Below are 12,481 nucleotides of genomic sequence, written 5' to 3' on the forward strand. Positions count from 1 at the left end.
ATTTCAAATAAACCCATTGGACTATAACCTGGTGTTGTGTGACTTCTGATCAAAATTTGTCAAGTATACTAAATAAGATAGCAAAATTATTAGATTAGATTCCCTACTGTGTAGAAACAGGCCCTTTGGCCCAATACGTTCACACCAACCCTCCAAAGAGTAACCTACCCTGACCCATTTCCCTCTGACTAATGCATCTAACACTAGGGGTAATTCACCTGACCTGCACCTCTTTCAGTCTGTAGGAGGAAACCAGAGCACACCCACACAGACATAGGGAGAATGTGCAAACTCCAAACAAATAGTCTCCCAAGGCTGGAATTGAATCTGAGTCCATGGCACTGTGAGGCAATAGTGCTAACCACTGCACCATCATACCACCAAGATAGTGCTGTGATGTCTGCTATTCAGTTTGGCCCATAACTCTGTACTAATTTATAATGGTTTTGGAAATATCAATCTGATCCTAATGGCTTTAATATGTGCAAATGACCTCTCATCAGGTGCTTATATACTGGTGCCTCTCAAGGAGTTCATAGAATAATTGGTAAGCAGAATAATCAAATGTAATGCTGGTGCAGTAGGAGGCGCTCTTCTGGGATTTGGTAAGTATTACTTAAAATCAGTTTGATTCGAGCTGCTGATAGGCATGCTATACCTGATATGGAAGTAGGTGATGGTAATCCTGCTGGAAATAGAAAGAACATCAAATAAAATGAACCTTTGCAGTGCTAGATTTTCAATTGCATATATCTCGTTGTCGATCAACCTGCATCAATCAATGGTTACCCAAAATTATACTGCTAAGCACACACATGCTTGCCTGCTCCATTACAATTCTGAATAGATGCAATGTAAAGGGCATAATAACTCCATCATGTGGCTGCAAAAGGAAGTACAAAGGTCATTTTTTTAAAGGACAATAATCGTTATTACAAACTACAATGTTCAGTCAAATGTGGCATACAGTCACTGTAACTTATTCTTTGCTCATTTATCGATAGGTATATTTAACTGTTTACACAAGCAGATTTTTATTTATTCATTATTTGATGTGGGTGTTGCAACAAAGGTCACTGTTTATTGTTCCATCCATACTTTGCTTGAAAGATGGTGATGAGCTTCTTTCTTGAACTGTTGTAATCCATGTGATGACTTTTGACCAAATGACAATGAAGGCAGACAACATAGGATGAGGCAGGATACTAAGTAACATGGAAGGGAACTTGTAGGTGTCACTGTTCCCATCTGTCTGTTGCTCTTGGTGGAGGTTGTTAAGACTGCAAGGTACGGTGAAACAAGTCTTGCTGAATAATTGCATTACATCTCGTACACTCTGTTGCCAATGTGCACTGATAGTAGAGGAGGTGAATGTTTGTAGTAAAAAACCAAAAGAACTGTGGATCAGTGTTAGAAATCAGAAACAAAAAGAAAAATAGAAATTGCTGGAAAAAGACAGCAGGTTTGGTAATATCTGTGGAGAGAAATCGGAGTTAACGATTTGGGTCCAGTGACCCTTTTTCATTCCCTGTGAAATAAAAGCCAACATTCCATTTGGTATCCCTAATACATGCTGAACATGGATACTAGCTATTAATGATTCATGTACCAGGCCAATGTTGAAACTTTCTGTCTTATTTCTCTACTTAAATAATATTCACCTTCTCTATTCTTCCTGCCAAAGTGCATAACCTTTCATTTTCCCACATTATTTTTCCATCAGCCAGGTTTCTGCCCACTCACTCAATCTCTTTTAATTGACATGTGGAATGTGAGAATCGTTGGCTGGCCAGCATTTTATGTCTGACCATGTAAGACCTTGAGAAGGTGGTAGGCTGCCTTCCAGAACCGCTGCAGTCCAAGTGCTGTAGGTAGACCCACAATGCCCTTAGGGAAGGATTTGCAGGAATTCAACCCAAACAGTGAAAATTTCCAAGTCAGGATTGTGAGAGGCTTAGAGTAGAACTTGCAGGTTATTGTGTTCCCATTTATCTGTTGCCTATGTCTTTCTAGATGGAAATGGTTGTGAGTTTGGATGATATTGTCGAAGGATCTTTGGTGGAATTCTGTAGTGATCTTATAGATAGTGCATACTGCTGCTACTGAATGTCAGTGTTGAAGTGAGTGGAGTAATTTATCTATACTTCTGTTTAGCCTATTGTTTATGTCATCCTCACCACTTGCTTTCCCACCAATCTTTGTGTTATCTGCAAACTTTGCTGCAACATAGTCCCCTCTGTTATATTGCAAATCATTGTAACCTCTGAATTCCTAGAAGCATGGCACTCATCCACAAACTCCATCAACAAACACATCGACCTGGACCCAATATACCGGCCACTACAGCGGACAGCTGAAACTGACAACCGGAAGCGGCAGGGACAGGCCACTATAAATGCCGGAGGAAACACCACAGAAGCGCTTCACAGGAGGGTCCCAAGCACTGAGGATGTCACCTAGACAGGGGACGAAACGTTTGCAACAAAAATTTCCAGCTCGGCGAACAGAACCACAACAACGAGCTACAAATCTTCACCCAAACTTTGAACACCTATGGGTGAGAGACGCTAAGACAAGCCAGGAAATGGGAATCCTGCGCTAACCGCCTAAGCGCCACATACGAACAACTCCGGTTCCTGCATGAATGCCGAAAGAATCGAATCCTTCCACCATGTGTCAGATACAGACCGCCAGTCAACAATCCACAAGCCAGGGACACAGCCAGACAGAACGGATTCAGGATGATCCAGGTAATGATTACAGACGCGCACAACAGACTTCACAAATACTGACAAGAAATTGCGCCAAAAGTCGTTAATTTCAAAAACCACTAATCAGGAATGGACCCAGACCATAGAACGGGCTGTCACCATAGGACAGAACAAGACCACACACCGCAAAAAAACAGCACTAAAAGAAAAAATGGCCAAACTAACAGACAACAAAGAGGACACCACAACACACATCTGGGTTAAAAACCTCTCCCACAGACAGCTCACAGACACGGAAAGAACAATACTGGCCAAGGGACTCAACTACAACCACAGGGACGCCAAGACAGCAGACTTCCTAGCAGCACTAGAATGCACACTCAGGAACAATGGACTGACAGAAGAGACACAACAGTGAGGCAAAGTATCGTACCTCTGATAACAAGGAAAAGACAAACACATAACCTCAACACCAAGGAGAGACAAGCACTAAAATCACTAAGAAATGACAAGAACATAATCCTACTACCAGCAGACAAAGGCAGAATGACGGTCATCCTGGACAAAGCAGAATACACCCAAAAAGCACAACAACTACTTGCAGATACCAACACCTACCAAATGAGGGACTTTGACCCCACACCACAACTCACCAATAGGATAAATAACACACTGAGGAATCTACAAAAAAACGGACAGATAACCAGATCGGACCTACAAAGAATGAAACCTGAAAGCAACAACACCCCCAGATTCTATGGACTACCTAAAGTGCACAAACCAGACATCCCACTCAGACCCATAGTATCACTACCAGGGACACCATCACACAAACTGGCTAAAGAACTACAGCAGAAACTGAAACACCTGATCAGCGGATCCAGACAATCTATACAATCAACACAGGAATTCTTGGACATCATCAGAAATATACATATAAACAAGGAAGAAACTATGGTCTCATTCGACGTAACGGCACTGTTCACCTCTATTGACAAAACCCTAGCCAGAGAAACAATAGCCAACCTGCTGGACATACAGAACAGACAACAGGACGTTGAACCTATCAACAAAGACGGCATACTTAAACTACTGGACTTGTGCCTCACAACACACTTCACATTCAACAACCAGATATACGAACAAATCAACGGAACACCCATGGGCTTATCGATCTCTGGACTCATAGCAGAAGCAGTAATGCAAAGGTTAGAACAAACAGTCTTACCACAAATTCAACCCAAACTCTGGGTCAGATATGTTGATGACACCTTTGTAATCATTAAAAATACAGAAATAGAGAAAACACACCGGATCATCAACGCCACACTAACAGGAATCCGATTCACTAGAGAGGAAGAAAAGGACAACCAACTCCCATTGCTAGACGTGATGGTACAGAGAACACCAAACGGAGGATTCACCACAAAGGTATACAGGAAAGCCACACACACAGACCAAGTCCTGAACTATGAAAGCAACCACCCCAACACACACAAACGAAGTTGCATCAAGACACTATTCAAAAGGGCCACAACACGCTGCAGCACACCAGAACTGCAAAAAGAGGAAGAGGAACACCTGTACAAGGTATTCGCCAAAAACGGATACCCACGCAATTTCATCAACAGATGCCTAAGAGAAAGACAATGGAACGAGGACATGCCACAACCCAAAGGACTAGCCACACTACCATACATCAGGAGCATTTCAGAACTGACAGCCAGACTACTGCGACCACTAGGACTTATAACAGCACACAAACCAACAGCCACCCTCAGACAACAACTCACCAGAACGAAGGACCCGATACACAGCATGAGCAAAACTAATGTAGTGTACAAAATCCCAAGCAAGGACTGCACAAAACACTATATAGGACAAACAGGAAGACAGCAAAGGATCCGCATCCATGAACATCAACTAGCCACGAAACGCCTCGACCAGCTATCCTTAGTAGCCACACACGCAGACGACAAGCAACATGAATTCGACTGGGACAACACTACCATTATAGGGCAAGCCAAACAAAGAACAGCCAGGGAATTCCTAGAAGCATGGCACTCATCCACAAACTCCATCAACAAACACATTGACCTGGACCCAATATACCGGCCACTACAGCGGACAGCGGAAACTGACAACTGGAAGCGGCAGGGACAGGCCACTATAAATGCCGGAGGAAACACCACAGAAGCGTTTCACAGGAGGCTCCCAAGCACTGAGGATGTCACCTAGACAGGGGACGAAACGTTTTCAACAAAAATTTCCAGCTCGGCGAACAGAACCACAACAACGAGCACCCGAGCTACAAATCTTCACTCAAACTTTGAATTGTAACCTCAGCATTGATCTCTGTGGAACTTCACTCATTGCAGATTGCCAACTTGGAAATACCCACTTTAACCCACCCTTCTGTCTTCCATTAATTAGCCAATCAGCTATCCATGTTAGTATATTACCTCCAACACCATGGTCTCTTACCATATCAAGTCATGTAACATATGATATCTCATAGATCAACTTCTAGGAAACAACTATATTACATTTACAGGTTCCCCTTTATCTAACCTGCTTGTTACCCCTCAAAGATTGCTAATAAATTTGTCAGGCCTGATGTCCCTTTCATGAAGCCATGCTAATTCTGCTTGACCATACTATGTATTTCTAAATGCTCTGCCACTACATACTTTAGAAGAGACTGTAACATTTTCAGAATAACGGACATTCACCTAATTGGCCATAGTTACCTGTTTGTTTGTCTCCCTTTTGAACATTGGCATTTTTCAAAACATCAGGACTTTGTTCTTCTGATTTAGTTTTCAGTTCGGGACACTACTGGCTGATCAATGATTTGCTGTCAGATGTATTCTAACAAAACCAATATGGTTGTGGACCCAGAGTGCAGGTGGAAATTTAAACTAAGTGTCATCTGTGGGGGTGGCACAGTGATTAGCACTGCTGCCCCACAGCGCCAGGGACCTGGGTTCAATTCCAGCCTCGGTTGGAGTTTGCACATACTCCCTATCTCTGCTTGTGTTTCCTCACATAGTCTGAAGATGTGCAGGGTTACAGGGATGCCTCTGAGTGGGATGCTTTTCAGAGGGTGAGTGTGGACCCGATGGGCCAAATAATCATAATCCACGCTGTAAGGATTCTATGAACAACATGTTTATCAAACCTAAAGCTTTCTGTGTGAGTAATGTCTCTGAAAGCAGCTTATGAACAATGAGCCATATTGTTCATGGATGGAGTCTCTAGGTTGTCCAGCAGTGATTGTAAGAGAATGGTAACAGTGACAAAAACAACTTGCATTTAGATAGAACCGATGATATAGAAAATTAATCCAATGGTGTTTCATAGAAGAATAATCAATATTAATTGACATTGAGTCAAAGGTGAAAATATTGGGAGGCTGTCTGCAAAGCTTCGTCCAGAAGGTGGGGTTTAAGCAATGACAGAGAGAAAAATACTGCAAATAATGAATACCATAAATGCATAACTGAAAGATTTATTGAATTGAAATTTTAACACTGTTTCTTTCTCCACAGATCCTGCCTGAATTACTGAGTGTTTGCTACACTGTCAGATTTTATTGTTGGTGGGTTGTAAGGATGATCTTAAAATGAGGAGGAAAAGGAAAAAAGATTTAAAGAGACAATTTGATGGCATGGGGGTCGAGACATCTCAGCAATTCCAACTAAGGGGAGTGTGTGTGTGTGTCACAGGATAGAGTAAGGGAGGAATGGGTATAGCAGTGGTGGGGGGAGATACAGTGATAGGGGAATGGTTATGACAGTGGGGGGGGGTTGTAAGTACAATGATGAGGGAATGGGTATAGCAGTGGGGGGAGGGTAGGTACAGCGATGGGGGAATGGATATAGCAGTGGGGGGGAGAGTAGGTACAGCAATGGGGGAGTGGGTTTGGCAGTGGGGGGAGGGTAGGTACAGCGATAGGGGAATGGGTATGGCAGTGGGGGGGTTACGTACAGCAATGGGGGAATGGGTATGGCAGTGGGGGTGCAGGTACAGCGATGGGGAATGGGTATGGCAGTGGAGAGTTAGGTACAGTGATGGGGGAATGGGTATAGCAGTGGGGGTGCAGGTACAACGATGGGGGAATGGGTATGGAAGTGCGGGTGTAGGTACAGTGATGGGGGAATGGGTATGGCAGTGGGGGGGTGTAGGTATAGTGATGCGGGAATGGGTGTGGCAGTGGAAGGGTGTAGGTACAACAATGGGGGGAATGGGTATGGCAGTGGTGGAGTGTAGGTACAGCAATGGGGAGGAATGGATACAGTGATAGTGGAATAGGTATGGCAGTGGGGAGTAGGTACAGCAAATGGGAGTGGGTATGGCAGTGGGGGGGGGAGGATAGGTACAGTGATGGGGAATGGGTATGGCAGTGGGAGGGTGTAGGTATAGCGATGGGGGAATGGGTATGGCAGTGGGGGGAGAGTAGGTACAGCGATGGGGGAGTGGGTATGGCAGTGGGGAGAGGGTAGGTACAGTAATGGGGGAGTGGGTATAGCAGTGGGGAGAGGGTAGGTACAGTGATGGGGAATGGGTATGGCAGTGAGAGGGTGTAGGTACAGCGATGGGGGAATGGATATGGCAGTGGGAGGGTGGGTACAGTGATGGTGGAAATGGGTACGTCAGTGAGGGGGCGTTGGTGCAGTGACGGTGGAATGTGTATGACAGTGGGGCAGGTAGGTACAGCAATGGGGAAATGAGTATGGCATTGGGGGGGTTGGTACAGCAAAGGGGGAATGGGTATGGCAGTGGGGGTTTAGATACAGCAATGGGGGAATGGGTATGGCAGTGGGAGTGTACGTATAGCTATAGGGGAATGGGTATGGCAGTGGGGGGCAGGGGAGTGTCGGGACAGCGACGGGGAATGGGTATGGCAATGGGGAGCATAGTTACAGTGATGCGGGAGTGGGTATGGTAGTGGGGGTGTAGGTACAACAATGGGAGAATTGGTATGGCAGTGGGAGTGTGTAGGTATAATGATAGATGAATGGGTGTGGCAGTGGGGGGAGGATAGGTACAAGGATGGGGGAATGGGTATAGCAGTGGAGGGAGGGTAGGTACAGCGATGGGGGAATGGGTATGGCAGTGGGGGTGTAGGTACAGCAATGGGAGAATGGGTATGGCAATGGGGGGAGGGTAGGCATGGGAATGGGTATGGCAGTGGGGGTGTAGGTACAGTAATGGAGGAGTGGGTATGGCAGTGGGGGTGTAGGTACAGCAATGGGGAATGGGTATGGCAGTGGGGGTGTAGGTATAGTCATGGGGGAGTGGGTATGGCAGTGGGTGGGGTCGGTACAGTGATGGGAGAATGGATATGGCAGTGGGGGGAGGGTAGGCACAGCGATGGGGAATGGGTATGGCAGTGAGGGTGTAGGTATAGTAATGGGGGAGTGGGTATGGCAGTGGGTGGGGTCGGTACAGTGATGGGAGAATGGATATGGCAGTGGGGGGAGGGTAGGCACAGCGATGGGGAATGGGTATGGCAGTGAGAGTGTAGGTATAGTAATGGGGGAGTGGGTATGGCAGTGGGTGGGGTCGGTACAGTGATGGGGGAATGGATATGGCAGTGGGGGGAAGGTAGGCACAGCGATGGGGAATGGGTATGGCAGTGACGGTGTAGGTATAGTAATGAGGGAGTGGGTATGGCAGTGGGTGGGGTCGGTACAGTGATGGGGGAATGGATATGGCAGTGGGAGGGTGTAGGTACAGCATTGGAGGAATGGGTATGGCAGTTGGGTGTAGGTACAGCGATGGGAGAATGGATATGGCAGTGGGAGGGGGGGGGGGGGGAGTGTCAGGACTGCGATGGGGTATGGGTATGGCGGTGGGGGTGTAGGTACAGCAATGGGGGAATTTTAGATTTTAGATTAGATTACAGTGTGGAAACAGGCCCTTCGGCCCAACAAGTCCACACCGCCCCGCCGAATCGCAACCCACCCATACCCCTACATTTACCCCTTACCTAACACTACGGGCAATTTAGCATGGCCAATTCACCTGACGTGCACATCTTTTTTTGGACTGTGGGAGGAAACCGGAGCACCCAGAGGAAACCCACGCAGACACGGGGAGAATGTGCAAACTCCACACAGTCAGTCGCCTGAGGCGGGAATTGAACCCGGGTCTCTGGCGCTGTGAGGCAGCAGTGCTAACCACTGTGCCACCGTGCCGCCCACAATGGGTAGGCAGTGGGGGTGTAGGTACAGCGATGGGGGAAATGGGTATGGCAGTGGGGGTAGATACAGCGATGGGGGACGGGTAGGGCAGTGGGGGTGTAGGTACAGCGATGGGGGAATGGGTATGGTAGTGGAAGGGTGTAGGTACAGTGATGGGGAATGGGTATGGCAGTGGGGTGTAGGTACAGCCATGGGGGAATGGGTATGTCAGTCAGGGGGGGTGTCGCGACTGCGGTGGGGGAATGGATTTGGCAGTGGGGGGAGGTTAGATACAGTGATGAAGGAGTGGGTATTGCAGAGGGGGGTGTAGGTTCAGCGATGGGGTAATGGGAATGGCAGTGGCGGGGTGTAAGTACAGTAATGGGGGAATGGGTATGGCAGTGGGGGGTGTAGGTACAGTGATGGGGGAATGGATATGGCAGAGGGGGGCGTAGGTACAGCGATTGCGGAATGGGTACAGCAGCGAGGGGGCGTTGGTGCAGTGATGGGGGAATGGGTATGGCAGAGAGGGGCGTAGGTACAGTAAAGGGGGAATGGGTATGGCAGTGGGAGGAGGGTAGGCACAGCGATGGGGAATGGGTATGGCAGTGAGGGTGTAGGTATAGTAATGGGGGAGTGGGTATGGCAGTGGGTGGGGTCGGTACAGTGATGGGGGAATGGATATGGCAGTGGGGGGAGGGTAGGCACAGCGATGGGGAATGGGTATGGCAGTGAGGGTGTAGGTATAGTAATGAGGGAGTGGGTATGGCAGTGGGTGGGGTCGGTACAGTGATGGGGGAATGGATATGGCAGTGGGAGGGTGTAGGTACAGCATTGGAGGAATGGGTATGGCAGTTGGGTGTAGGTACAGCGATGGGAGAATGGATATGGCAGTGGGGGGGGAGTGTCAGGACTGCGATGGGGTATGGGTATGGCGGTGGGGGTGTAGGTACAGCAATGGGGGAATGGGTAGGCAGTGGGGGTGTAGGTACAGCGATGGGGGAAATGGGTATGGCAGTGGGGGTAGATACAGCGATGGGGGACGGGTAGGGCAGTGGGGGTGTAGGTACAGCGATGGGGGAATGGGTATGGTAGTGGGGTATAGGCACAGCGATGGAATGGGTATGGCAGTGGAAGGGTGTAGGTATAGCAATGGGGGAATGGATATGTCAGTCAGGGGGGTGTCGCGACTGCGGTGGGGGAATGGGTTTGGCAGTGGGGGGAGGTTAGATACAGTGATGAAGGAGTGGGTATTGCAGAGGGGGGTGTAGGTTCAGCGATGGGGTAATGGGAATGGCAGTGGCGGGGTGTAAGTACAGTAATGGGGGAATGGGTATTGTAGTGGGGGAGTGTAGGTACAGTGATGGGGGAATGGGTATGGCAGTGGGGGTTGTAGGTACAGTGATGGGGGAATGGGTATGGCAGAGAGGGGGTGTAGGTACAGTGATGGGGGAATGGGTATGGCAGTGGGGGTTGTAGGTACAGTGATGGGGGAATGGGTATGGCAGAGAGGGGGTGTAGGTACAGTGATGGGGGAATGGGTATGGCAGTGGGTGTTGTAGGTACAGTGATGGGGGAATGGGTATGGCAGAGAGGGGGTGTAGGTACAGTGATGGGGGAATGGGTATGGCAGTGGGGGTTGTAGGTACAGTGATGGGGGAATGGGTATGGCAGTGGGGGTTGTAGGTACAGCGATGGGGGAATGGGTATGGCAGTGGGGGTTGTAGGTACAGTGATGGGGGAATGGGTATGGCAGTGGGGGTTGTAGGTACAGTGATGGGGGAATGGGTATGGCAGAGAGGGGGTGTAGGTACAGTGATGGGGGAATGGGTACAGCAGCGAGGGGGTGTTGGTGCAGCGATGGGGGAATGTGTATGGCAGTGGGGCAAGTAGGTACAGTAAAGGGGGAATGGGTATGGCTTTGGGGGGTTAGGTCCAGTGGTGGGGAAATGGATATGGCAGTGCGGGTGTAGGTACAGCGATGGTAGAATGTATATGGCAGTGGGGGTGTCGGTACAGTGGTGGGGGAATGGGTATGGCAGTGGGGGTGTAGGTACAGAGATGGGGGAATGAGTAAGGGTAGGTACAGCAATGGGGGAATGGGTTTGGCAGTGGGGGTAGGTGCAGTGTTGGTGGAATGTGTATGGCAGTGGTGGTGTACGTACAGCGATGGGGGAATGGGTAAGGCAGTGGGGGTGTAGGTACAGCAATGAGGGAATGGGGGTGTGCTGGTGGGGGTTTGGGATTTAGGACGATTCTGAATAGGCTGGGACTGTTTTTCCTCTGGAGCGTGGGAGACTGAGGGGTGATCTTATAGATGTTCATAAAATCATGAACAGCATGGATAGGGTCAATAGACAAGGTCTTTTCCCAGGGTTAGGGGAGTCCAGACTTGAGAGCATAGGTTTAGGTTGAGAGGGGAACGATTTAAAAGGGACCTAAGGGGCAACTTTTCCAAGCAAAGGATGGTATGCGTATGGAATGAGATGGTCAGGGGAAGTGGTGGAGGCTGGTACAATTGCAACATTTAAAAGGCATCTAGATGGGTACATGATTAGAAAGGGTTTAGAAGGAGTGCCAAGTGCTGGCAAATGGGACTAGATCAGTTTAGGATATTTGGTCAGCATGGACGAGTTGGACCGAAGGGTCTGTTTCTATGCTATACATCTCTATGACTTAAAGACTCTGAGAAAATAGAAGACAATGGAAGAAATATCTGTGTTGTTTGTTGTGGAGAAGACAGAGACAGCATGACTTGGTTGCAGTCATAGAAATTATCAGCCATGATGCTGACCCAGGGCCCTTAGCAGAGAGAAAACCACATTACAGGGATTTGAAAATTTGGTAGAGTTCAGCCTAAGGTTAATTCAAAAATCTTAAAGATGAACAAGAGCTTGTATGGCATCTGGAGATAATACAAATTAGATTAGAGATTAGATTACATTACAGTGTGGAAACAGGCCCTTCGGCCCAACAAGTCCACACCGACCCGCCGAAGCGAACCCACCCATACCCCTACATTTACCCCTTACCTAACACTACGGGCAATTTAGCATGGCCAATTCACCTGGCCCTGCACATCTTTGGACTGTGGGAGGAAACCGGAGCACCCGGAGGAAACCCACGCAGACACGGGGAGAATGTGCAAATTCCACACAGACAGTCGCCTGAGGCAGGAATTGAACCCGGGTCTCTAGCGCTGCGAGGCAACACTGTGCCACCGTGCCGCCCACAAATATGCTTGCTGGTGGAATAGTTCACAGACATCTTGGTGATTATGATTAACAAATTACTCCAAATTCAGTCTGGAATGAATAAAAGCAGTTTATTGGACATTAATTGCAGAATTTACAGCACTACCATTTGATGATAGCGGAAATTTAAAAATTAATTTAAAAAAACATATTCCAGCATGATACAGACAAAACACCTATGCGCCTGATGGAGGGCATACGTTTAAACAGCAAGAAAACAGTGTACAAACAAGCAACTGAAACTCAAAAGGACTGGGAACCTTGCAAAGGTTTTTAAAGTGCCCGGATACGTCAACATCAACAACAATAAAAGCTTGAACTATGCAAT

The sequence above is a fragment of the Chiloscyllium plagiosum genome, unplaced genomic scaffold (assembly GCF_037043375.1).
Source record: "Chiloscyllium plagiosum isolate Xiang-an unplaced genomic scaffold, Cpla_swu_hap1 HiC_scaffold_1, whole genome shotgun sequence".
Taxonomy (NCBI): domain Eukaryota; kingdom Metazoa; phylum Chordata; class Chondrichthyes; order Orectolobiformes; family Hemiscylliidae; genus Chiloscyllium; species Chiloscyllium plagiosum.